The following is a 25,077-nucleotide window of genomic DNA, read 5'->3' as shown; positions in this document are numbered from 1 at the left end:
AACAGCAACTTTGTTTCCAGTTGTCTGCAACAACAAAACAAATGTTACTATGAATATTTTAGCATATACGGGATTATTCCTTTGGTCTTCAAACTTCTTGAGGTAGTAGAATTCCTTGATTTGGACATTTTAGACAACATTTTTGCATAATTACTAGTTTCTTTTCAGAATAGCTGAATCTGTTCACCGCTCCACTAACAGTATAGTAGCATGCTTGGCTTTCCATAGTTCATCCAACAGTAATTATTTCTACATTTCTAATGTACTACAAAAGAAAGTATAATTGGAGATGTTTGAGTCTGCATTTTTCTCATTATTAAGCATTTGGAACAAGTTTCCATACAGTTGCTGGCAGTGGCAACTCTTTTGAAAGTTGTTAATTCATGTCATTTGACAATTTACCTAGTGGGTAATGCCTTTTGGTTTCATATATTTTCATGAATTCTCTATATATTTTAGATATCAAATCCTTATTAGAGATATTTATACAAAGATCTTTTTCTTTTAATTTCCCAATTCACTCCCCTTTTTATCCTGGTTGCACTGATTTTTGTTGTGTGTATGGGTTGCATTGATTTCTATGTGTGTGCATACTAGCTTTCCAATTTCATGTAATTAAAATTATCTATTTGATCTTTTGTGATGTTTTCTATGACTTTTGGCTATGAATGTTTCTCCATCCATGATTAGGAAAGCTATCTCTTTCCACCATCCTTTTTAAATGATGTCACCTTTTATTTTGAAGTAACAGATACATTGTGAATTTTTTGTGGTAGATGTGGTGGAGTTCCTTGTCTTAATCTAGTTTTTGTCAGATTGGTTTCCCACTTTCCTATTAATTCTTGTCAATTAGGAAGTTCTCCCCTAGTAGCTTATGTTTCAGGCTTATTGAGTTATGGGTTCAGTGGCTTGAAAATTGTGTATATTAAAATTATTTACTTTTCTATTTTTAATCAGTGTCAAATAGTTTTGATAATTATGACTTCATGGCACAAATTGTTTTCTGGAAATTATACTCCCCATTGATATTTTTCATTATTTCCTTTAAAATATGAAATGTCCATCCCAATAAACTTTGTTGTTACTTTGTCTACTTCTATAAAAAGACTCTCATGATAGTTTAATTAATAGAACATTAAATAGGCAAAATCATTTACATGGTATATACATTTTTATTTTATTGCTGATGACCAAGAGAAAAGAGTATCCCAACGATATTATGGCATTTTGTATAACTTTAGAGGTTTTTTTTAATAAAAATATACCGTATGTCTTTTGTAGGTCTTGAATATGACTTCATTGATTTGCTATTAGATTCTTTGAGTGTTTTATAGTTATTTATAATAAGACATCTCTTTCCATAATTTCCTCCTGGATTTTTGTTGCTATGCAGAAAAGTGATTTTTATGGATCTTATGTTAGTAAAGTTCAGTAAGTTTTTTTCACCTTTTTGCTTATTCTCAGCAGTTTTCTAAGCAAACCATTTTCAAATAGGTATAGTTTGTTTCCTTTTTGTCAATTTTTTATCTCTTTATCTTCTCGAAATCACTAGCACTTCTAGAAATATGGTGAAATAATAGTGAATGAGGACAGCTTTATTGCTTTAGATTTGTGCTGATTAGTAGAGGTTCCAATTATTTCCCATTTCAAATCATGCCAATTTGCAGTTTTAGATATTCATCATGTTAAGAAATGGCTCTTTTCTGTTTGTCCTTATTTGTATTTTTTTAGCATAAATAAATTCTGTCCCCTGCCAAAGTGAGTTTTACTCTGCATCTTTTTATATAATTATGTGATTGGTGAAAGGTTTGTTTTTAATATTTATAATTATGCTTATTATTTTCCTAGTTAGAGCCATTTTTTTGCATCCTGGCATAAATCCAACTCAATATTATAAATAAAATTTTAGATATATTTCTGTAGAGTTTTGTTTTTATTTTTTGCAAAGATTGTATTTAAGTGTCTGCATCAAGATTCATTACTGATAGTGCTTTATAGATGCTCTACAGCATCCATTCCTTATTAGGTGTTAGCATTATAATTATTTCATCAAAGATGTTTGGTAGAGTTTTCTTTTCTTTCTTAATCTTGAAGAACAATTTATTTTGATTGGGCATAGTGGTTCCATGGCTATCATCTTGGACACTGAGGAGGCTGAGGCTTGCGGACTGCTTGGGCTTAGGAGTTCTGAGCTATAGAAAATATAGTAAGTAGTAAGTCAATGGAATGTCCACATTATCTTTGGCAACAAAACAAAACAAATTAACAAAACTGAGTTCATATCTGATTTCAGACACTTACTAGATGGGCAAACCAACTTCTGTTTGCTTCAGTTTTCTCTTCTGTAAAATGGGGTAATAGCAGCAACTACCTCTCAGTACTTACCAGTTGTGAGGGTCAAATGTGATAATATGCACAAAGCACATAGTAGATGGTATATAAATATTAGGTATTATTAAGAAGCTCTGTCTCCTATCTCTGTGTTCTTACACTAGATGTCTCCAGTGACTGGAATGCCCTTGCCTTTCCCTTCTGATTCTCAGAATCCCTTATTTCCTTTAAGACTAAAATTAAGCACTACAGACCATATGATTTACTTCACGCTCATCCTATCAGCCAGCACCCTCCCAAGTTAATGATAATAACAACCTCAATGATTTTGTTCAATCATTTTAGTTGTGTGACCACGTTTGGGGTTTTCTTGGCTAGTGATTGGTCATTTACTCCTTCAGCTCACTTTATGAATGAGGAAAGTAGGGTTAAGTGACTTACCCATGTTCACACTGTTAGTAAGAGTCTGAGGTCATATTTGAACTCATGAAAATGACTCTAACCTTACTTCAGGCCTGGTGCTCTATCCACTGTGGCCACCTAGCTGCACAACCACAATAATAGCTAGCACTTATATACATCTTTTAAGATTGTCAAAGAGCATTACAAATATTCTCACTTTATCCTCACAACAACCCTGGGTGGTAGGTCCAATTATGATATATTTTTTTTACAGACAATGAAACTGAGGCAGACAGACATTGTGACTTGCCCAGGGTCACATAACTAGTAACTATCAAGGGCTAGGTTTGAACTGAGGCCTTCCTGACTCCAGGCCCAGAGTTCTATCCACTAGCTAGTGGTCATCTGGCTGCCCTGCATCTGCTTTGTTGGTGCACATCTGTGTGTGTTGTCTCCTTTTTTAGAATAGAAATGTCCTGATGTCAGGGGATATTTTTTTTTTTTTTGCTTTTCTTTGTATTCCCAGATAAAGACAAGACAATTTTAATTCGATACTTTGGGGATAAGACAAACATTATAGCCTCTGTTGAGTAAGTATATCGTGACTTAGAAAGAGTCCAGTAGTTGTTACAATTAGAACAAACCACTGTTCTTAAAGCTGGAAGCCAAGTGAATGAGTTCCCAGCAGATTTTAAGAGAGTTCCATGTTTTTTCCATACTTGAGAACGATAAAAAAATGCTCCTTTCCACATTAATTATTGTCCAGTAGGCTACGATACCCCAAAGGGACATGACAAGTCAGGCATCCCTACTGATGTCAAACCAATATCAGTGCGTGAGGTCATGACGTATGTTCTACCTCTGCTTAGTCAAAAAACCCCATATATCTTTTCATCTTTTGCCAGTGTCAGGAGACTGTAGTGTTGATGTTATCCCCAAAGCATCCAATTGAACCTCCCTGAAACTAAGAGTCTGTTCGTGGTGACCAAATTAGACTTGGAAGTGTCTTGTGATCCAATTTCAGAGTAGCATCTCTTGAATTCACCTTTGACCAAAGGAATTATCCATTAGTTTTATAAAACATAGACTAAATCAAAGGCAGATATCTTTTTATTTACCCTGAAACTGACCTTAGTTTTCCAGAAATATACTGACTTCTCTGAGTGTGCTGATGATATTAAATTTGTATAGTTCTATTTAAGCACATAAAATATCTCCAAATTAAACTTTACATTCCTGTAAAAAAGGATCTCTGTGGAATTTTGTCCTTGTTTCTTGATCACTATAAAATGTAAGATAATATTAGTTGTGAAAAATAATTTCAGCAAGAAGAAATTTCCACTAAATTCTCTCTTTCTCTCTCCCTTTCTCTCCATTTCTCTCTCTCTCTCTCTCTCTCTCTCTCTCTCTCTCTCTCTCTCTTTCTCTCCATAGATATAGATATAAGCTTATCTATATCTGTATCTTATATGTATTTATTTGTGTTCCTCCCCCATCTGCCTTGGAATGAAAACTCCTTAAGAGCAATAACTGTTTTGCCTCCCTTTATATTTCCAACATACTGGACACATAATAAGGACTTAATAAATGTTTATTTAATTATTGATGGATTGAATAATCATTATAATAGTGGATCACCTTAGACTCCTAGAAATGCCCAGTTGACTAGTTATAAAGAAGAGAATTCAGAAAGATTCTAGCCAGGATTTTACATGTGGCAGAGAAGACCAAGATGCCACAAGGGAGTGTCGATTTGTTGACTTTCACATGGCTTCCTCTGCCAAGTATCAACGAAAGTTGTTTACACTATGGCATCAAAGCAATAAGTCTCTGAAGGAAAAGTAAGAAACCTCATGCAACATGCTATGTGTAAGTTAGAAGGAGGAAATAAACCAAAGGATTTCTCAGAGACACTTCGGCAAAAAGAGAAAAAAAAGGGAAGTGGAACAAGCCTGTCACAAAGCCATTCTAGTCAATGGCTTAAGGAGAGCAGGATGCTATGTCTAATTTTAACAAAGAAATCTCTCATTTTCTGTCCAATTTTAACCCAGAACATTCTTCTCCAGAAGCTGGACTTCAAAATATTTTCTTGCTTTGTACTCACTCAAGAATGCCTGCCTACTTTTCCTTGGGCTGCTAAAATGGAGGATGAACTTATTTTTTCCCCACAGCCTAGCACAGTTTACCTCTCTGCCATGATCTCTCTTGTATATTCTGAACTTGTACTATGTATAAAACTTCCTCTAACATCCCATAGGCACCATGCACAGAATACATAATAAAGGTCAGGAAGACATCTTACTGATTCAAGGGGCAGATCAGACAATTTTGCTTTTTGAGAGGATATAGAGGAAAGTTTTAAAAGGCCTGGAGGCTGTTTGGCTAAGTCTTGAGCTTGAAAGCCCTTGAGACTTCCTTTCTAGAATTTTTTCTGAAGGAAATTTTGTGTGTGTATCTATATATGTGTGAGAGACATTTATAAATGAAAGTCCAGCATTCATCCTTTAGTAAGGTTCCCTGTTCTTTATCTGAATCAGTTCAACCTCAGATTTTCTGAATAAGGTTTTGGGCCCAATGTATATTCTTACAAAGAGTCAAAAATCAGTCTGAAGAAATCAGAAGACACAGTTATTGAATGACTTATAATTTTTTTATTGCACATCACTCCTTTATTATAGTAAACAACAAAAAGGGGAGGGGGGTAGGGTTAGTACAATTATTCTAAAACTGATGAGGACCCAGGTGCCTGGACATAAGATGGAAGCTATGGGACACTGAGACACATTTCAACATGATCTAGAGGTATTTCAAGGCCACAGAACAGAACAGGGGCTATGAAACACACAATGGGATGTACTCCTCCACTCCTTAGAAATCAAGGAACTCTTTCCTTCTCTGACTGGACTTGAGATCTCTGATGACTAGCAAGTGGGACACTTCAATTTCAAAAGCCACTAATAACCAGCCTAGAAGGGTTTTTTGTGAAAGTAAATGTGACAAGTAAACGTTAGGACATAATCTCAACTTCCCAGATCCATTTTTCTTGGATTAGGGAGGAAATAAGACTTTCATGATTTGCTAAATGACCACCAAGGTTATAGGTAACTTCCTACCACAGCCCCTAAGAGGGCTGCCCTACTGGCAGGACTGGCTCATAGGAATTATTGGATCAATTGCTTCTTCCAACTCCCCACATGGGTCACTTCTTACTATGTCCTCATCCCTAGCCCCTAACCAGGTCCTTACTGAGCCAAACCACCTAGGAGGCATTCTGACTAATGTGGTTGAGGGGAAGGGCAACATGAGAGAAAAGAATTGCTCTGAAATATGGAGGAAATGAGAAAAGGAACCATCAGTACCCCACCTGCAGCCATGTGTTGTGATCCCTAAGGCAATGGTCAATGTGTGGAGCAGGCAGACGAGAGATGTGGTGGGGACAGTGAGAAGGGAAAGACCTGGCTACTGCTGGCACGTGCTAGTAGCCTGCATTCACTTTTTGGTCTTGCCTTGGGCTGCCACGGCTTCCATGGCTTTGCATGCAGTCTCTGAAGAGGAGGAACTGCATGGGCTTGATGGGTTTCATGTTCTTGTCCAGCTCGCACATGATGGGAATGCCAGTGGGCAGATTCAGTTTCATGATTGCTTCTTCAGACAGACTTTCAAGATGTTTGACAATCCTTCAAAGACTATTGCCATGGGCTGCAATCAGAACAGGTTTGCCTTCCTTGATCTGGGAGACGATTTCCTCATTCCAGAAAGGTAGAGCCTGGCAATGGTGTCTTTCAGGTTCTCACAGGAAAGCAGCTGATCCTCAGTCAGATCTGCATAGCAAAGGTCCTTGCTGATGTTCCTGTAGAAGGGGTGGTCAGGCTCCACTGGAGGTGGTAGGATGTCATAGGATCATCACCAGATCTTCACCTAGGCCTCACCATGCTTAGTAGCGGTCTCTGCTTTGTTGAGGCCTGTCAGACCTCCATACTGCTGCTCATTGAGGCATCAAGTCCTCACTACAAGCAGCCACATCTGGTCAATGGCGTATAGTACTGTCCAAAGGGTAAGAATTGCTCTCTTCTGGACAGAGGTGAAGCAGATATCAAATTCATAGCCAGCATCTTGCAGCGCCTGGGGCTCAGGTCCGCATCATACCAGCTGCTGAAGCAGTTCTCTGGGTTCCAGGTGCTCTCTCCATGCCAGATCAGCACCAGCTTGTAGGAGGCCATGGAGGGGCAGGGGCTGGGGGCAGGGGGGATCAAGCAGACCGGGACACAGGTTAGCCTGCACTGAAATTCAGGCCTGAACAACTTATGGAGAGAAAGAATGGGACTTCACTCAGTCTTTCTCATGGAACATTCTTTGTTGTCAAGTTAGCCAAAGCTTTCACTCACTATATGATATTGGGTTATACAAATGTGGAGGTTGGTATGTTTATGCTAATGGGGATATTGAGGGCCTAATGTTTATCAACAGTCTTCATATTAATATGTTAGAAATGTAACGATGTTTTTGTTTTCAACCAAAAGCTTGGTTTATTTAACTGATGGCCACTATGCACTTAGAAGCAATTATTGAGATGATTTCTGGAAGTAAGTGAGCTCCCTGTCATTGGTGATGCTTCAACAGAGGGTGCTTTGATCAGAAGGGAATCCTTCACTGAATGAGGGAGGGGAAAGTGAACTGAATAAACTCTAAGATTCCTTCCAAGTCTGTAAATAAAGAATAGGGATTGGGACTACTATTTCCTTAGAGTTGGAAACTCCAAGGAAAGAAAATTTTCTCTACTGATGTATATTGGTACTTCTGCTGCAACTTAAAGTCTTAAAATGCCTAGGACATTAATATGGTAAGTGACTTGTCCAGGGTCACACAGCTAATATATGCCAGAGGCAAGAATTTTTTGGTAGGAGAAATATCTACCAGTATCCCTTGCCATTTCCTCTGAGCTGATTCTTGTCCTTAAGGCTTCATTGGTTCAGGGCCTCTGAAGAAGCTTCCTGGTCACCAAAGAGAATAAGAAGATCTGCCCATGAAATGCTTGAAAGCTTCAGACTGGTGAAATGTCCCATAGCCCAATGAGTCTCTGCAATCTGTCCCCCTGGTCAGATGTATTTTCCTAGGGACATTTTTGATGACAAATCTGTCTAAGCTAAGAGTTGTATCCTCTTTGAAGAGTCTTTTTTATTCAATGGCTAATTAATCCTCATGTATGATAAGTGCCAAATGAGTGACTTTGGCAAGACATAGTCTAGGAATGTGGCCACTTCCCAGCTCAAATGGCTGGTATATTATCTGGTTTGTTATCTGTGGTTTGTAGATTCATGAACTGGATTCATAGAGTGTTAGAGCTGGTGGGGCTTAGAAGATCTTAGATAGGGAGCTGGGAGAGAACTCAAAGACCATATAGTCCAACCTCATGATTTCATACAGGAAGAAACTGAAGCCCAAGGACATTGAGTATCTTGACCAAGTTCACAGCAAGCATCAGTAGCAGGATTTGAACGCAGGTCCTCTGACTCAAGAGCTCGTGCTCTGCCCAGGCTTAGCCCAGTGCCTAGTACAAAGCAAGCACTTAAATGTTTATTGCTTGACTGACTGTAGGTGGTTGTTGTGGTTTGAAGAGTGCCAGTGATATCACAGGGTGATGATGTTTTGACTCACAAGTGAATTGGATTTAAGTGAGGCAGATTTCCACAAAGTTTTCAGCCTCACTCTCTCTTCTAGATTCATTGAATTATAGCGTCAAAACAAAAGCCAAGATGATTGGCAATGGCCTGAGATGCAGGGGATGACCTTGGTGTCTTCTATGTCTGACGAATCTCAAAGCACTCTGCAGTGCCTGCTTCCACCAACTTCATAGCTGTTGGAACAAATTGTTCTCATCTACCTGTTCCACTGGGGGAATTCTTCACATGTTTGTGGTAGGCACACCCCACACAACTCACTGATGGGTTTGTGGCCCCGATGGCTACCCTCAGCCAGTCTGCCAAGGCATTTTACCAAAGTGTGGTTGCTATAGTTGTAACTTCTTTGAGCCACAGTTGAAAGTTGAGTGGCCAGTGAAAAGCAAAGGTAGACAAGTAGCCCTGTAAAGGGCTTGCCATGCCTTCAAACCAGAGGTGCTAATCCTCCTTGAATACCCATATACCCCAACTGCATAATTGATTGTATACACAATCTATGAACCTTAAAGGTCATTCAGTTCAACTGCCCCATTTTACAGATGAAGTAAATGAGGTCTAGGGAGGTCTACCTAAGGTTACAAGAGAGTGAATTTGCCCAAGAGGCTTGCCCAAGGTCACACAGAGTAAATGGCATGTTGGTTTTGAACCTAGATGCTCTGACACTCTGACCTCTGCCAAGTTACAGGAGTCTCCATTTTATACATGTTGTTAAACATGTATACATGTTTCTATATCTTAATTTTCAGTGCCATTTATATTTGCCATTTTTAATGAGATGGAAAGAAGATATTTTCAGGTACTCCAACTGGACAGCCCTGATGTTTAGTTTTATATCTCTTTTTGGCTGTTTATCTTCATTAGGGCAGAGTAACATCTTGACTTTCCCCACTACAACTTTTGCTTTTCTACATCCTGACCAGAATGAGAGAGGAAGTCTTCCATATCTCATTTGCAATCTGTATTTTTATGCTCACTGTTAGTGTTCCCCATGGTATGGTCAATAAAGTTAACAAAGCAACCATCTGCTAACAACAAGATTTTCCCTTGCCCACACACCTCCCCCACAAACCCTGCATGGGAAGTCAGGAAGAAGAATTACTCTCAGACAGCACACATCCCAGGAAATATTTTCAAGTGGATCTAGACCTTGGGGAATGAGTATGGTTTGCTGCTTCTGTTGGGGAAAAAAAACACTCAATGTCTTTTCAAAAAGTATTTTCACTGGTATCTTTTGTTTTGCATCCTCTTAACTTCTAAATAGACTCATTTTTTTCTATCCTGTTCAGAGAGTTATCCCTTGTAATAAAGAATGAAAGAAGCAGCTCATCAAAATGAATTAACACAGGAGCTGAGTCCAACAATGTATGCAGTGTTCCATACACGTAGTCAACCACCTTTGTAAAGAAGGGATGGTGCATTCTCGTGTCTTTCCTTCTAGATGAAACTTGATCATTATAATGTGTCATATCTTTCAAATCATTTTCCAAAATGCAGTTTCATCTAGAGCTGATTCACTCTAAGAGCAAGTAGAGTGTATTTCATCTCTCCTGTTCCTTAAGCTGTCAGTAAGTAGGTGGAATCCTCTTCATTGTATGAGTGGAAATACATGCAGTAACATGATTCCCACATGGTAATGTACTTTTGGTTACTAAGATTTAAGTCAGAGGAAAATTAATTGCTCAGGAACCTCACAAATCATTTTGCAGAAAACTTAAAACACAGACCCTCTGATGGTATCTGCTGGATCCCTATGCACTTAATTTCTTTGTCGTAAATAACTCCACAGCCCACTCCATAAAGCAGGGACGTTGGGGCTATGCTGCGTTGTTGCATTAACGAATTTGCTGAACTCATCAAAAGAGTCATCCAGGAGGAAAGAAATGTCAGATTTATAATAGAGAGGCAGAAAGGGAAATTGAAACATCCATCTCCCTGAGGAGTCACAAATTTTGCAAAGGCCTGGAGAGATTCCCCTGCTCACAGAGCAGTCACCCAGTGACTCATGGGTTTCACATCCAGGCTTATGCTTTGATAACTGGATGGAGCTAGAGTTTTAGGGCACACTGGCCTTCCTTGGCCAACTCTCTTCCACAAATTTACATGACAAATTCATAAAAGGTTTTGAATATCTTCCTCTCTTTCTCTTAATATCCCAAGAGGATCAGTGTAGCCCTTGGACTCTCATCTATTGTTTTTCTTTCTTGGTGCACGATTAACCTACCTCCCTTTCTAGCATTCTTAATCTCAACAATGCTTTTTACATAACTTTCCAGGTATAAATCGCCATTGGCAATATACGATAGCCTGCTCGTGCTCTATGTGGATTCTCTCCCTCTCCCTCTCCCTCTTCCTCTCCCTCTCCCTCTCCCTCTCCCTCTCCCTCTCCCTCTCCCTCTCCCTCTCCCTCTCCCTCTCCCTCTCCCTCTCCCTCTCCCTCTCCTCTCTCTCTCTCTCTCTCTCTCTCTCTCTCTCTCTCTCTCTCTCTCTCTCTCTCTCTCCCCCCCCCCCCCCCCCCCCCCCCCCCGCTTTGGCTATTTGAAATGTTTGTTTCAGGATCATGGTGTTACACACTTCTCAGATAAGCAGCAACTCACAGATCTAATCCATCAGCACATGTATTTTGGACAGTTTCTGCAGATAGACAAGAGGAGTATGATGAAAGTTGATGGTATTGTACATGGGAACCTGTTCAGTGCTTCATGAAATCATAGAACTGGAGAGAAAAGGGACCTCAAATGCCATCTAGTTTATCCTTATCATTTCACAGGAAGGAAAACTGAAGCCTCTGGATGGTTAAGTGACATCCTTAAGGTCACACAGTTAATAAATGGACTCAAAGTTAGCTTGAACACACAAATTATAGCTGAAAGTTAAAAGTTCTTTCTATGGTGCCACATTGCCATCAATGATCTCCAAATGCTCCCTAACTTAAATGCCCTTCCTTTTATCACCTTAGGGATGCTACATGCCTATAGATCATGAGACATCATAGTCTGAGAGGAATTCCATTCAGACAGCTTCCTGAAAAGAGAGCTCTTCAAGTACTCCCAGTTCTATCTTATTTTCCATCCATGAAATTCTCTTAAAAAAGTAAATGAGGATAGTTTCAATTGAGAAGTACTTAAAGAGTTCCTTAGTCCCCCCCAACCCCCCAGGGCCTTATTCTCTTCTAGTTTTTCCTGCCTGGCAGTGATTCCTCAATGGAATTCTCCCCTTGGTCTACCCTCCACAGGGAAAATCCCTTGATTTGGGATGTTTTGTTCCTGTCCCTCCTCTCTGCTTCCCACTTTTAGAAAATACCCATCTTCCTTAGGCATCCAGAGCACCTTGGGCAGCAACTAACCTAGTTTATGCCTTGGCTGAGGATCCCTTCCTCAGCCTCCCCAGAAAGTGGTCACTCAGCTTCTGCTTAGGCAGTGGGAGTTGAGGGGAGAGGCGGGGCGTTACACAAGCAGTCTGAATGCTTCTGCATTGCTTTAAGGTGCTTAGGAAGAAAATAATACATTTCATGGGACACTTTCACTTCTGTCTTCAAATCCTCTGTGCCTAGCCAAGGGCTCAGAAAAAAGTTATTGATATCTTAAGTTTTCACATTGCAAAATTTCTTCTCAGGATCTCTCCACCTCTTTCCAGAGATCCACTGATTGAGCAAAGGATATTTTTTTTTCCCTTGGAGACCCACTTGCTTTATTCAGTTTATTTAATACACAACACACCCTTGGCCCCAGAGTGGGCAAAGTGAAAGCCTTCAGCCTTGACTTGGGGTGGAGAAGGGGATGTGGGCTGGAGCAGCAAGGGGATGAGACAGAATGGACTGCCTTCCCTCTGCTGCCTCTGCTCTCCATGACCTCCAGGGAGAGTAGACTCAAGACCAAGTCCCTGTGGGCAGCTTAAGGGACCAGGGAAAAGGGGCAGAGACCTCCCTCTAGCTGGTGGGCATGGGGGTGGGGTACATGGGGACTGTGGCCCACAAAAGTCACAGTCTGAGGAAGTGGACTGCAGCTGGGCAGAGGTGGGGAGGGAAGGCAGGGCCAAGGAGAGCACTATTTGCTGTGGGGAAAGGGGTGTGGGAAGTACCCTACAGGACAAGAAGAGAGGAATGCTAGGGTAGGGGCCTTCCCTGGGGCTGTCACCATCCCCACCTCAGAGCTAGGGCCTCAGAACAGCCGACGTTTGGAGAAAAGGAGCAGGGTGCAGCAAGAGAGACCTGAGGCAGGAGCAAGCCCTGAACAACCAGGCTGGTGCGCTCACAGGGGCCTGAGGGGTGAGCTGTTCCTGGGATAAGAGGAGGCTTGAGTTTTCTCCAGACCCCTGGAGAGAGCAGTCCTGGTTCAAGGAGGGCAAGGGTCTGGAGACCCATAGTGCAAAAACATGGGGGCCACTCAGGGAGGGAGGCAGCGCCTGAGGAGACCCCATGGGGGACTCCTCCTACCTCTGATCAGGAATGGGGTAGAAGTGTCTTCTCATATCTCTTTGCAATTTCGCTAATTCACTTTTGGTTGTTTTGTGGTTATTTTCTGCTTACATAGTTATATCAACGAATTAATAAATCTAATTCATAAATATCAACTCATCAACGAATATTTTTGATTGATGGTCGTCATATTGTAGCATATTGTTTTCTTGACTTACTCATTTCGCTCTGCATCATATCATGAGAATCTTTTCCTGCTTCTCTGTATTCTTCATATTCACCACTTCTTAGAGCATGGTAATATTCTTTGGCATTCACATAGCACAATTTGTTTAGCCCAATCAATGTTTACCTTGATCAATGGACTCTACTTCGTTTTCAATTCTTTGCTGCCACAATAACGCTGCTTAAATAGCATACTGGGTGCCTAATATGTGCTAGGGGATTGATCGATTTCTCCCTGAAACATATATTTACTTACATTCTAAAAGACCTTTCAAGGCCTTTGTCCAGTGGAGGAACTAATGTAGGGATCACAAGCTTTGAGGGAAACCTTTGGGGAAAGCAGAGCCATTATATACCCTGCTTGTCACATCAGACAGGAGACAAGTAGGCTTAAGGTCTAAGGAAGAGGAAGGGATCAAAACAACATGAAAATTTATCTCAAAAGAGAAATGGGTTTGTGAACACATGAGGTAAGCAACAAAAACACAACCATAAAAAAGAAAAACATTTTCTTCTTTACTCTAAGTGATTGTGGTTTCAATCATTGTCATCTCAAGGGCCAACAGAAGGAGGGTCATCAAACATGAGCATGTTTCTGGCAGTTACTAATGGCACAGTGGAAAACCAAGGTCTCTGTCCCCCCAGCTGGTGATAGGATTACTTTTCATGTCCTTCTATTGATCATGTTGACATGCTGTTAAGAAGGAAGGTTCTAGAGTATGCCAAGCAACCCAATTGGAATCACACATTTTTATAGAAACACATTTCATTTGGGTGAAGTGATATTCCATAACAGCAAAAGCCCTAGCCTTGGCATCTAGGGAAAGCATTGGGTTTGAATCACACATCAGACACACACTGTGAGATACTGGGCATGTCACTTAATCTTTCTAAAGCCTTCATCTCCCCATCTGGGAAATGGAATGATAACACCTGCTTCACAAGTTGTTAGTGTTCCAGGCTGAATTCTGCCAGCTTACCAGATTTCTGTATCATTAAAAATTACTCAGAGGTTCTCTGTTAGAAATTGTGACCCACTGGGAAGAGAGAGAGGAAGAGTTACAGGAGGAAATTAAGTGATGTCGAAATAAAAAATACCAATAGAACATATTTTAAAATAACCCAGTGTTTTTTCCCATAATTAGAGCACTAGTCTGTTCCACTGCAAAGATATTGAATTATACAACAAACTGGCAGAAAGAACTACAGAACCACCCCTAATTTTAAAAGAAATCATCTGGGATAATAATAGTACTTATTAATATAGGGTATAATAATTTGTCAAATACTTTTTGCTTGCGCTCTCTCTTTTGAACTCCGTGACAACCCAGGCAAAATTATTTCCATTTTCAGATGAGGAAACTGAGATTCAGAGAGATGATATGCTTTTATTCTGACTTCATGAGATAATATTTTTAGAATTTTGCAAACCTTGAAGTACCATATAAATACCAGCTATTCTTACCAGAAAATTTGGGCACATGTGAAGTGGAGAAAGAAGAGACACAATGCTGCGAAAGGAAAGCCCCAGGTTCTCCCCATCCTTGGTCATCATGTTGCCTGGCAATATGAACCTCTGCCCTTCATCTCCTTTTGTTTCTTTTCTTTTATTTTATTTTTTGCTTCTAAGTGAAGTAGTTTGGTAATGGATGTAAGGTTGTGAGCTTTGAAAAGTCAGAGGAGGAAGCCACCAGGAGGGCTGGGAGTGGAATACTGGCCAGGTTTTTGAGTCCATTCTGTTCAACATCAAGGCACCCAAGAAAAAAAAAAATCCTTCAGGACGCATCCCAGTAGTAGCTGAAATGCAGACTCATTCTGCAGCAATGGGATGTGAACTTGGAGGAACCAATGCTGTAGAGAAGCTAACTGCATTGAATTTGAATCCACTCTCCTAGGAGACCAAATTCTCCAGCACACCAAGGCCCTATAGGCTGTTTATATATGTATGTATGTTTATATGTGTATGGATGCATGCATGCATGCATGTATATGTGTATGTATATATGCATATGTGTATATGTATATCCCTATTCTACTAGACAAACCATATCTGAGGACAGCCGTAAGGGGAACTTTAAAGGGGAATTGTAAAACGATTGCTATTACCACTACATACCCCAAGGAGGTTGATAACAAAGAGAAAGGCTTATAGACATGAAGCATATCTAGCATTTTTTTAGGAGCAATGAACTGGAAACAAAGTAAGCGTCCATCAACTAGGAAATGACTCAACAAGGTCTGGTCCATGAATAAAATAGAAGAGAATTGAACTATGATTTCTTACATCAGTGAATATGATGGATATAGAAAAGTAGGAGAAAAGTGATACAAAGTGAAGTAAAGTCCATCAGAAAAAAAACCGATATAAATAATGGCTACCACAACGTACATGCAAAAAGCATAATCCCAACCCAACACTTAAGTCATAATGACCTGTCTTGACACAACCCCATCTGACATTGACTACCCTCATCTTTTGTCATTTTTGCCAATTTGTTGGGAGTAAAGAAAAGGCTCATGGTTGTTTGGATTTATATTTTTCATATTATTACTGGTTTCAAGTATTCTTTCCTACTGTTAGACACTCAAACTACAACTATATTATACCAAGTTATTCACGTGTTAGATCCCCCAGGAGAATGTATATTCCTTGAAGATAGGGACTGACTTCGTCTCTTGGTCTTTCAAAGCTCATAACATCATATCTATTGCCATTCTACATCACTGAAAAGCCGGGGACGCTTCACTTTTGTTTGTATACAAAAGCATTGACTAAACTTGCCTGTTCATACAGTAAAGCAAATAAAATAAAACTGGAAAAAACTTAAATATCAGAAATAGAGCAAGGTTTTGATAAATGTAGGACATAAAGATAATATGATTCTAAAATGCAATTAACCCGTGCAAACACATTGAGAAGTGCTAAGAAATCTGCAAACCTTTCATGAAATGATTCAAACTGAAAGAAAAAAAAAAGGTCCAGAAGAAAAGAATGCCACCATTGCCTGAGGAAAAGTAAATAGTAATAAATAGACTAAAATTCAGATACTGTTAGGCAGCAACAGAACCTTAGTGGATGTGGGTTTAAACCTTGTCCCTTCTAAGTCATAAGTGCATGAAAATGAGCAAGTCACTTCACTTTTCTGGGTCTCCGTTTCCCCATCTGTAAAATGATGAAGCTGGATCAGCTGATCTCTAAATTCTAATTCCAACTCTAAATTCTAAGATCCGTGAAGACAGTTCTGGGAACTGCCAAATGGAATGAGTCTTCAAAGTTAAGACAACTAGGTTGTAATCATGGGTATTCTGCAAGCCAGCTGTGACTTTGTTTACCTTTTGGGGTCTCATTTTCCTCATTTATAACTTTGAGAGGTTTGGACTAAATCTCTAATGTTCCTCTCTCATTTGTCCTGTCCTAGTCAGAAAGCCAGGGAAGTGAATATTTTCTAGACTGGCCAATTAGCCAGAATCCATCTAGTGTTACTGAAATGGTCAGAGGCAAGGTGGGAATCCAGGACACAGTCCCAGATTATTCCTGAGGTAGTTAAGACAAAGTAAATTGGATGGAAGGGCATGGTTTCAGGCCCATTAAGTGGGCAGACAAATGATTGAAGACAATGCCAAAGCAGATTCTACACCAGAGTTTCCCAACCAGCCACCTCTAAACTAGTCTAGCAAATTTGTGTGAGTCTGCAAGTTGTTACTGCCCAAAGTCTACATCCCTTCAATTCAGTGAGAATTCATTAAGAGCCTTGATGTATTGAGTACTGTCCTGGGTACTGAGAATTTAAAAAAAAAGACAAATTATACAGTTCCTACTTTCAAGAAGCTTATGTTCTACTCAAGCAATACAACGTGGGTAAAGTAATTTAAGTATATCATTTGCATTTTACTTTTGGTTTTTGTCTCTACCTGTAATTCCTTTGATGTAGGAACTCCTTGATGAGGGAATTCCTTCCACTGATGCTGTTAAGTGACATGCCTACATCCACACGGTCAGACTAGGTCTTCCGGATTCTACTCACTGTTACTTTGCCTTTTTATCAGAAATAAATAAAAAGCATGTTTTCCCCTATTACCCCAGCCAGAAAGGAGTACTAGAAACTGGGAAAATCGGGGAAGGCATCTTGTTGGATGCAACACCTCACCTTAGCCTTGGAGACAGGACTCCAAGGACAGGGGAGAAAGGAACATATACTGTGGAAAATTTGGTATTCAAAAACATGGAAGTGAGAGCTAGAATCTCTTAGATACAGAATATCAAGGAAGTCTGTTTATCTGGAGCATAGAGGGAATGAAATGAGAAGGGATATGACATCAACCAGGAAACATCAGCTGGAGCCAGATTATGAAGGGCCTTCAATGAGAAGCAGGGCAGTTTGTATTTTATCCTAGAAATAATAGTGAACCACTGAGGTTTCTTGAGCAAAAAAGAATGACATGAGCAGCCCCAAGCCTTTGGAATAGCTATTTGGCAACTATTTGGAGAACAGATTGAAGAAGGAACCATTGAATGTGGGAAGACCAATCCGGAGGCCCTTGAAATAATTGGAAAATTACATCTGCTTTTTTGTCCCCTGTGTCTTACTCCTCTCACATCCTCCAGCTTCCAAACTGGGTCTGTAGATGGGCTAGCAGTAGAGATGTTAGGACCATAGATTTAGGCCTGGAAATGACTTTAGAGATCAACTATTAAGGTTTAAATTTCTTGTAGGAGTGTTATGAAACCTATGAAACTTTTTCCAGAATAGTATTTTTTTTAGTGATTGGAGGAAATGCCACATTTCTGAAAGAGATTAGTGAAAGTAAGGCTGGAATTGTTTGTATTCAAGTTCATAGACTCCCTGAAATTTTGTGGATTCTCAAACTAGGCTGATGTCCTTGTTTTATAGATGTAGAACCTGAGGTCCAGAGACGTAAAGGGGACACATCACCCATGTAGTAAGAGGCCAGGTCCTCTGATTCTCCATTCAATACCTTCTCTAGAGGGCCACCAGTGTACATTATAGTTTACAATGGAGGTGAGGAGGCATATTGACCTAAGCAGTAGCTTGAAACACATCCTTTGTCTTACTCCTCAGTGTTTGTGAGGGTTACAGTGTTTTACATTGGAAGAAGCATGAGTTCTTCCCCATCCTTGCTGGATGAGATAAGACTTCTTGAGAGCCTTTGACCCTGATGCCTGTCCTGTTAATATACCAAGAGCCTGACAGTGTCCAAGATGCTAATTCTCTTCCATCCCAAGAGAAGAAGAAAAAAAACTCCGAAGTCTGGTTAGCCCTATGTGATCTACAGATCTTCTCCAAGTACTTAGCCATGTAATTCTCTGTTACTCTTGGAATTTAAGAAAAACAAAACACGCATTCTTAAATATACAGACACCAAATCAGATAGAAACCTGCTTTCTGTTATTTCCTGGAGAGTAGTTCTGGGATAAAGCTCAACAGCCCCCAAACTAATTTTCAGTAATGTGCCTTTTTGATGTTACAAATCCATGAAATCCATTAAATAAAGCTAATTGAATTTTAAAAGGCCACTTACATTTCACAGATCAGGTAGTTTCTGTATCACGCAATCAAAGAACTGGCTGGGGGCAGCAATGGAATCAGGAGCAGACATCAATCAAAAAACACCACCTAGAGAAGGCTGCCTTTTATAACTGCTGAGGTTTACCTCTGGTGGGGAGGGGTGACCTAAACTGCTCTGAAGGCATGATTCCATTCAAGGATCACCACAGTCCTGTGAGGTTAGATGGAGAGAACAATGTTATTTCCATTTTACAGAAGAGGAGCCTGAGGTTCAGAAAAGTATGACTTGCCCAGTATCACCTGGCTAAGATGAAAAATTCAAATGAATTTTTAGCCCACTCTGACAATGAGACTTCTCCTGAATAGCAATAAAAATGGTCATGATGGTAGAATATTGGCTTGGGAGTCACAGGATCTGGCTGCTTGTGTGCTTACATGTGCATAATATATGTGTGAACATGGCCAAGATTCTTCACTTCCCTAAGCCTTAATTTCCTCATCTTTCAAATAAGATGGTATTGGATGACCACCAAGGTAAGAAAATATATACATATATGCATACACACACATAGACACACATTTATATATTTTATGTTGGTATACCTTTTTGTGTATACATTTATGTTTGCATATGACATTTATAGTTAGGTTATTTTTCTTTTTAAAAATTATTTATCTTTTAATTTATCTAGTATAACAAAAATTTCCATAATATAGCATAAAAAAATATGCTGCAAATCTATTATGTGCTATTTGCTACTTCTTTTAAAATACTAAAGTTATCATGTAAATTTCTTTCCTGCCCTTTTTTCTTCCCTCCTCACCCGTGCCCTAGAGATGGCTACCATTAGACACGAATAGATGTATATATGTAAAATTAGTCTACACATATTTCTATTTATCAGTTCTTTCTCTGCAGATAGTATCTTTCTTCATGGTTAATTTGGGTATTTATTATAGCTCATTTGAGTATTTCAAAATGACTCATTCACTCAGTCATTCTTAAAATAATATTGCTGTTACTGTATATATACAATGTTCTCTTGGTGCTGCTTATTTCATTCTTCATTATTTTATGTAAGTCTTTTCATATTTTTCTAAGATCATTGAGTTTAGCATTTTTATAGCATAGTAATATTCCATTATAATCATTTGCCCCAATTTGCTCAGCCAATAAATATTTATATATTTAAAGTAAACTTTAAAGACTAATAAGTTCCACACATTTCTTTTTTAAGTTCCTAGCACACAGTTCCTAGCGTAGAGTAGGTGAAATATAAATGCTTATTCCCTTTCCCTTTCTTCTCTTTCTCCATCATCTGCCTTCATTTGAGCCTTATAGTTACCCTATGAGATGGGTACACAAGATTGCATCTTCTTTTTTGAATTTTGATTTAATTTTAATTAACAAAATTAACAATGAATTCACAAAATTTTAATTTTTCTCCCTCTCAGCTATTCTCCTATCACAAAAGAGAAAAATAAAACCCTCATAACAAATCCATATATTCAAGGAAAAAAATTGGCCATGTGCAAAAATAAACACTTACCTCTCTGTCCCATTTGATTATAAGCTCCTTGAGGAGACGGTTGTCTTGTTTTTACTTATTTGTATCCCCAGCACTCAGCTCAGTATTTGGGATAAAGTAGGCATTTAATAAATGTTTCTTGACTGACTGTGACTGTGTCAGGAGCCTGATAGCATGCTTCATCCTTGGTGTCTTTGGCACGATGGTGGTCCTTGTATTGGTCTGAAGTCTTTCAAAATTGTTTGGATTTACAATGTTGTTGTTACTGTATAACTGGTTCTTCTGATTCAACTCCCTTCGCTCTGCCACAGTTCATACAAGTCTTCACAAAATTAATAAGAGCTATTCCCCATTTGATAAATGGCGGAAGGATATGAAAAGAATGCTTTCAGAGATATTATGTTCATTCCCAAGTTACAGATGATGAACATGGAGCTCAGACAATGAAAATGATTGTCCAGGGTCACATGACTAATAGCCATAGAGGAGAGATTCAAACTCAGGTGTCTCCTTTCTCCAGGTTCAACTATCTATCCACAATGTCATGCCACTTCTTATAAACATTTAAGTTTCCGTTATCTTTTAAAAAGGAAAATAACCTTAAGGTCTAAGAAGAACTTGTCTAAATGAAGGGGGAAATAAATAAGCATTTACATAGCCCCTAATATATACCAGGCACTGTGCTAAGTGCTTTTAAAAATACCTCATTTGATCTGCACAATATCCCTTTTTAAGTAGATATCATTATTACTCTTTTACAGTTGAAGAAACTGAGGCCACAAAAGGCCAAGTGACTTGTCCAAGGTCACACATAACTATTTGAGGCTGGATTAGAACTCATTGTCTTTCTGAATCTAGACTCAGTACCCTAACCACTGGGCCACCAGCTGCCTCCATGTTTAGGGAAAAAAAAATTTGCTTCCCCCTCTAAATGGCTAACAAAAGTAAATTTGTTCCCTCCTATTTCTTCTTTAACAATAACAAAGAATTAATCCTCTTTATCATTGTGCTTAATGTTCATAGTGATGGTAATATAACCAAACAACAAACATCACACGTACAGTTATCCAGACACTGTGCTAGGTCCTTAGCATAGGAGATCAGTACAAAGACAGTTTGTTGTATTATGTTAAGCCTTTCTGTCATGGAGTCCAAAGCACTTCTGTAGCATAAGTTGTAACATCATTAAAAGTCTGCTTCAATATTGTCACACCCCACCCCCCATAGGAAAGGGAGTTAATAGGGAAGTTTCATGAAGCCAAGTTGTCTCTAGCTACAGAATGGCAGAGTAGGCATCCCTGAGTAGAGGACATGTGAATATCCACAAAGCAGCTGTTTCTTGGGACACATTCCTTGGTTTTCATAAGAACCTTAAAACACAACCATCCTTCCCCGTGTATGTCCTATATGTTCTATGACTTTATCGAACCATCAGTGGAACTAGAAGAGACCTGATGTAGCCCAACCTCTCATTTTACTGGGGATGAAACAGACCACAATGACTGCCCCTCCCTCCCAGACCTACCCCTGCCTCTGCCCAAGTCACAAAGTAAATGACAAAGGTAAATTCAAATTCAGATCTCCTCATTCCAAGTTCGGTATTCTTTCTATCAGGACACATTTTATCACTTCCCACAAAGAAGAACATAATTCAGAAACACTGAATAGGCAAGAAAGAGTTTTTCTTTCTTGCATGCCCTGTGGTAAAATTTTTAAATGAAATAACTAAAAATCTTGTCTGACATTATAATTTCAGATCCTAATTCTGAGTATTCTCAGCTAGTGTCTATATTAGCAAAGTTAATTCAAACACTTGGGGTAACATTTTTTTCCCTCTACCTAACACTTGTGACATTTTAAAAGTTCAAGAGATATAGTTTATTAATAATGCTAGCACATTACCAGTAAAATGGGTCAGTGACACTCTTGAATGCCCAAAGTCCCCCATGACACTCATAGTTTACATGCTCTAGGATGAGTGGGTGTTCCTGAAGGGTCAATCAACTCTGATTGGTTAACAATTAATAAGAAGAATGAATATTACAATGAGGGGTGATCCTATTCTAATGAGGAGGGTGTGTGTGTGACTTTAATTATGTCATTTACTTCTATATTGCTGAGCCTTGGACAGTCTAATCAAAGAATTTATCCTCACTCTTACCTGTGGAGAACACAGTGGGCTTCCCCACCTCGGTGGGGTCTGAAAAAGATTGAGGAGAAAGTTGATATGATCTCATTATCAGCAATGTCCTTCAGAGACTGAACAGTCTACAGGTTTCTGGGGTAGGCGAGGGGGGAAATCCTGGTCCTAATCCATTAACTGATTACTAATATAAGAGAGAAATAATCATTTCTCTCACACTCATCTCTAAGATAGCAATAGTAGTGTTCATGATAAAACATATAACTTGATAATAGTGACTTTTATTTGTGTCTTTGAATCCCTGGCTTCTAGCGTAGTCCCTGACACCTAGTGGGTGCTTTAAAATGCTCCTTGATTGATTTCTAGTAGAACAGAAGTTCCATGAGAGCAGGGATCATTTCTGGCTTGTATTTGTATCCTCATTACCTAAAAGAACTCCTGGAACTTGTAGACATGTAATAATGCTGGTTGATTGATTACAATAGCTAGTATAATATAAGATCCTTGAGGATAGGAATTGTCTTGGCTTTATAATAGTACCCCTAGTGCCTAACACATTGCCTGGCACATAGTAAGTTTTTGATAAATGCTTGGTGATGAGTTTGGGAAAAAAGGATTTTTTTTTTTGATAGCTCAATCCATACATTGAATAGGAAGTCTGAGATCTCAAAGCCCTTACGGTTCAGAATGTGCCAGCATTTTAGTGCATCCCATTCATCTGTTCTGTTTACAAATAGCTGTGGGGGTGAGGCTAGGGCTCTTGTTCTTTTTATCTAGTGTCAACCAAGCACAGGGATATAAAAAAAGGGTGCAGAAAGCACTGATAATAAGTAAATAATAATATAATAAGGATATAACATTTATATAATATGTCATATTATAGCATAATATTATACATGATATAATGTGATATAATATGGTATATAATATGATATGATGTGATATATAACATAACAATACAATGTAAGATAATATATAACAACAGTGTTGCAAGAAAGCACTGTCATTGATAGAAAGCTGGCCTGGGGGCTCCTGGTTCAAGTTCTGCCTCTGAGTTTTACTGACTGTGTGACTCTAAACAAGTTACTTAACCTCTCAGTGAATTGGATAATTTTCTAAGATGATAAGTTACAAAGATGGTGTTCAGCGACATTAGCAAAAAAGAAGCTTGCTGCTGGGAGCTCCTTACACCAAAGAAATCCCAGCTGTACTGCCTACCCTTAATAACTAACACATATGTAATTCTCTAACTTTAAAATGTACTTTTTAACATATTTTTTCATTTGAGCCTCCCAATAAACTACTGAGGTATTATTATGCCCATTTTACAGATAAGGAAACTGAGGGTCATCAGGGTTAATGGAACTTGTCCATGGTCATGTAAATAGCTACAGTTAAGAGGTGAGATCTGAGCCCAGGATTTCCTGGTGTTAAATCCAGTCTTCATTCCTCTCAGCTCTTGGGTAAATTGGTTCAGATATTTTAACAGGACTGAAGCTAGGAAGTTTCACTATTTTCAGTGAAAACATTTTGAGTTTCTAAAAGACCACCAAATGACCATTTCCCCCTTTCAGATGGTCATGAATGATGCCTTTGCATGATCATTTTTATCCTTATATAATCACAACTTCAAGGAAATAGAGCCTCTTTTATATACTTCCTTGAATGGAGGATACTTTGTGGGGATGGGGAGAGGAAGCTTTGCCATATGCAACTGATGAGCAATGGTTACACCAAACTTCTCCCTTCACATATTTGGACTCTCTGTGTTATCCCCCCTCCATAAGATAGACTTTGTGATTGATGGTTACATGTCAGTTGTCCAAGGACCAACCTAAATGTCAAAGAGAAATCTATCACCTGGTATAAAGGGAGTTAAAAATCTTCCCAGCCCATTAATAGGCCTCAGGTGGGGCTATTAAGGTAAGCTTGATCAGGGGAGGCTTGCTTTTTATGAAGGCCCACAACTTTTTTTGATTGCTAATGAGGCACTGGGTCACAAGGGGTCATGCCCTCCTCTGAAAAGAGTATATATACTCTAACGTGAGGATTATGCTTTGGGGCTTAGTTCTTGGAATAAGGTTCATGTGCCAGATGAGACTCTGAGCAGCCATTTTAAGAAGTCCCTGCCCCTTTGAAAACCCAGATACTGGTGCTTCTCTCTCTGGTAATGATGTACATACGGTCACACAGTTGGAAACCCTGTCTGTTGATCCTGCTGGTATTTTCTCTCTTGGTATATGTGTTTGATTAAAGTGATTATTAATCCCTTGGGGCAGCTAGGTGGCGCAGTGGATAGAGCACCAGTGCAGGAGTCAGGAGGATCTGAGTTCAAATCTCACCTCAGACACGTGACACTCACTAGCCGTGTGACCTTGGGCAAGTCACTTAACCCCAATTCCCTCATCCTGGGTCATCTCCAGTCATCCTGATGAATATCTGGTCACTGGATTCCGATGACTGGAGTAGAAGTGAGGCTGGTGACCTGCACAGCCCTCCCTCACTCAAAACAAAGTCAAATGCAAGTCATGTCATCATTTCTCTGATGGCATGGTCTTCTTCAGCTATGAAGAATGAACACACACTTATTGACCCCTCAAAAGTTGCTTTCCTTTTAGAATAGCAGATCTAAGAACCCATGCAACAGACCCTCCTGTGTATGCCAGGGTGTTTATTGCTTCTCCTAGTTGACCATAATGGTGATTTATTTTCATCCAACCCCTGAAAAAAGCACAACTCTTTAAAGCCATCTTCTCTCAGAGGTCTTCCTCATGCAGCGTCTATTATCACCACCTATCATTAAGCCATGTTGATAGGAAGAGAATCC

General features: G+C 39.3%; 1 pseudogene; it reads right to left on the bottom strand.

The window, feature by feature from the left end:
- Positions 1-6,222: 6,222 nt before the first annotated feature.
- On the bottom strand, positions 6,223-6,953 carry LOC140511721 (phosphoglycerate mutase 1-like; annotated as a pseudogene).
- Positions 6,954-25,077: the final 18,124 nt, after the last annotated feature.

The sequence above is a fragment of the Notamacropus eugenii genome, chromosome 6 (assembly GCF_028372415.1).
Source record: "Notamacropus eugenii isolate mMacEug1 chromosome 6, mMacEug1.pri_v2, whole genome shotgun sequence".
NCBI classification, from domain to species: domain Eukaryota; kingdom Metazoa; phylum Chordata; class Mammalia; order Diprotodontia; family Macropodidae; genus Notamacropus; species Notamacropus eugenii.
Note: the sequence above shows the minus strand (reverse complement) of the source record. Positions and strands in the feature narration are given on the sequence as shown.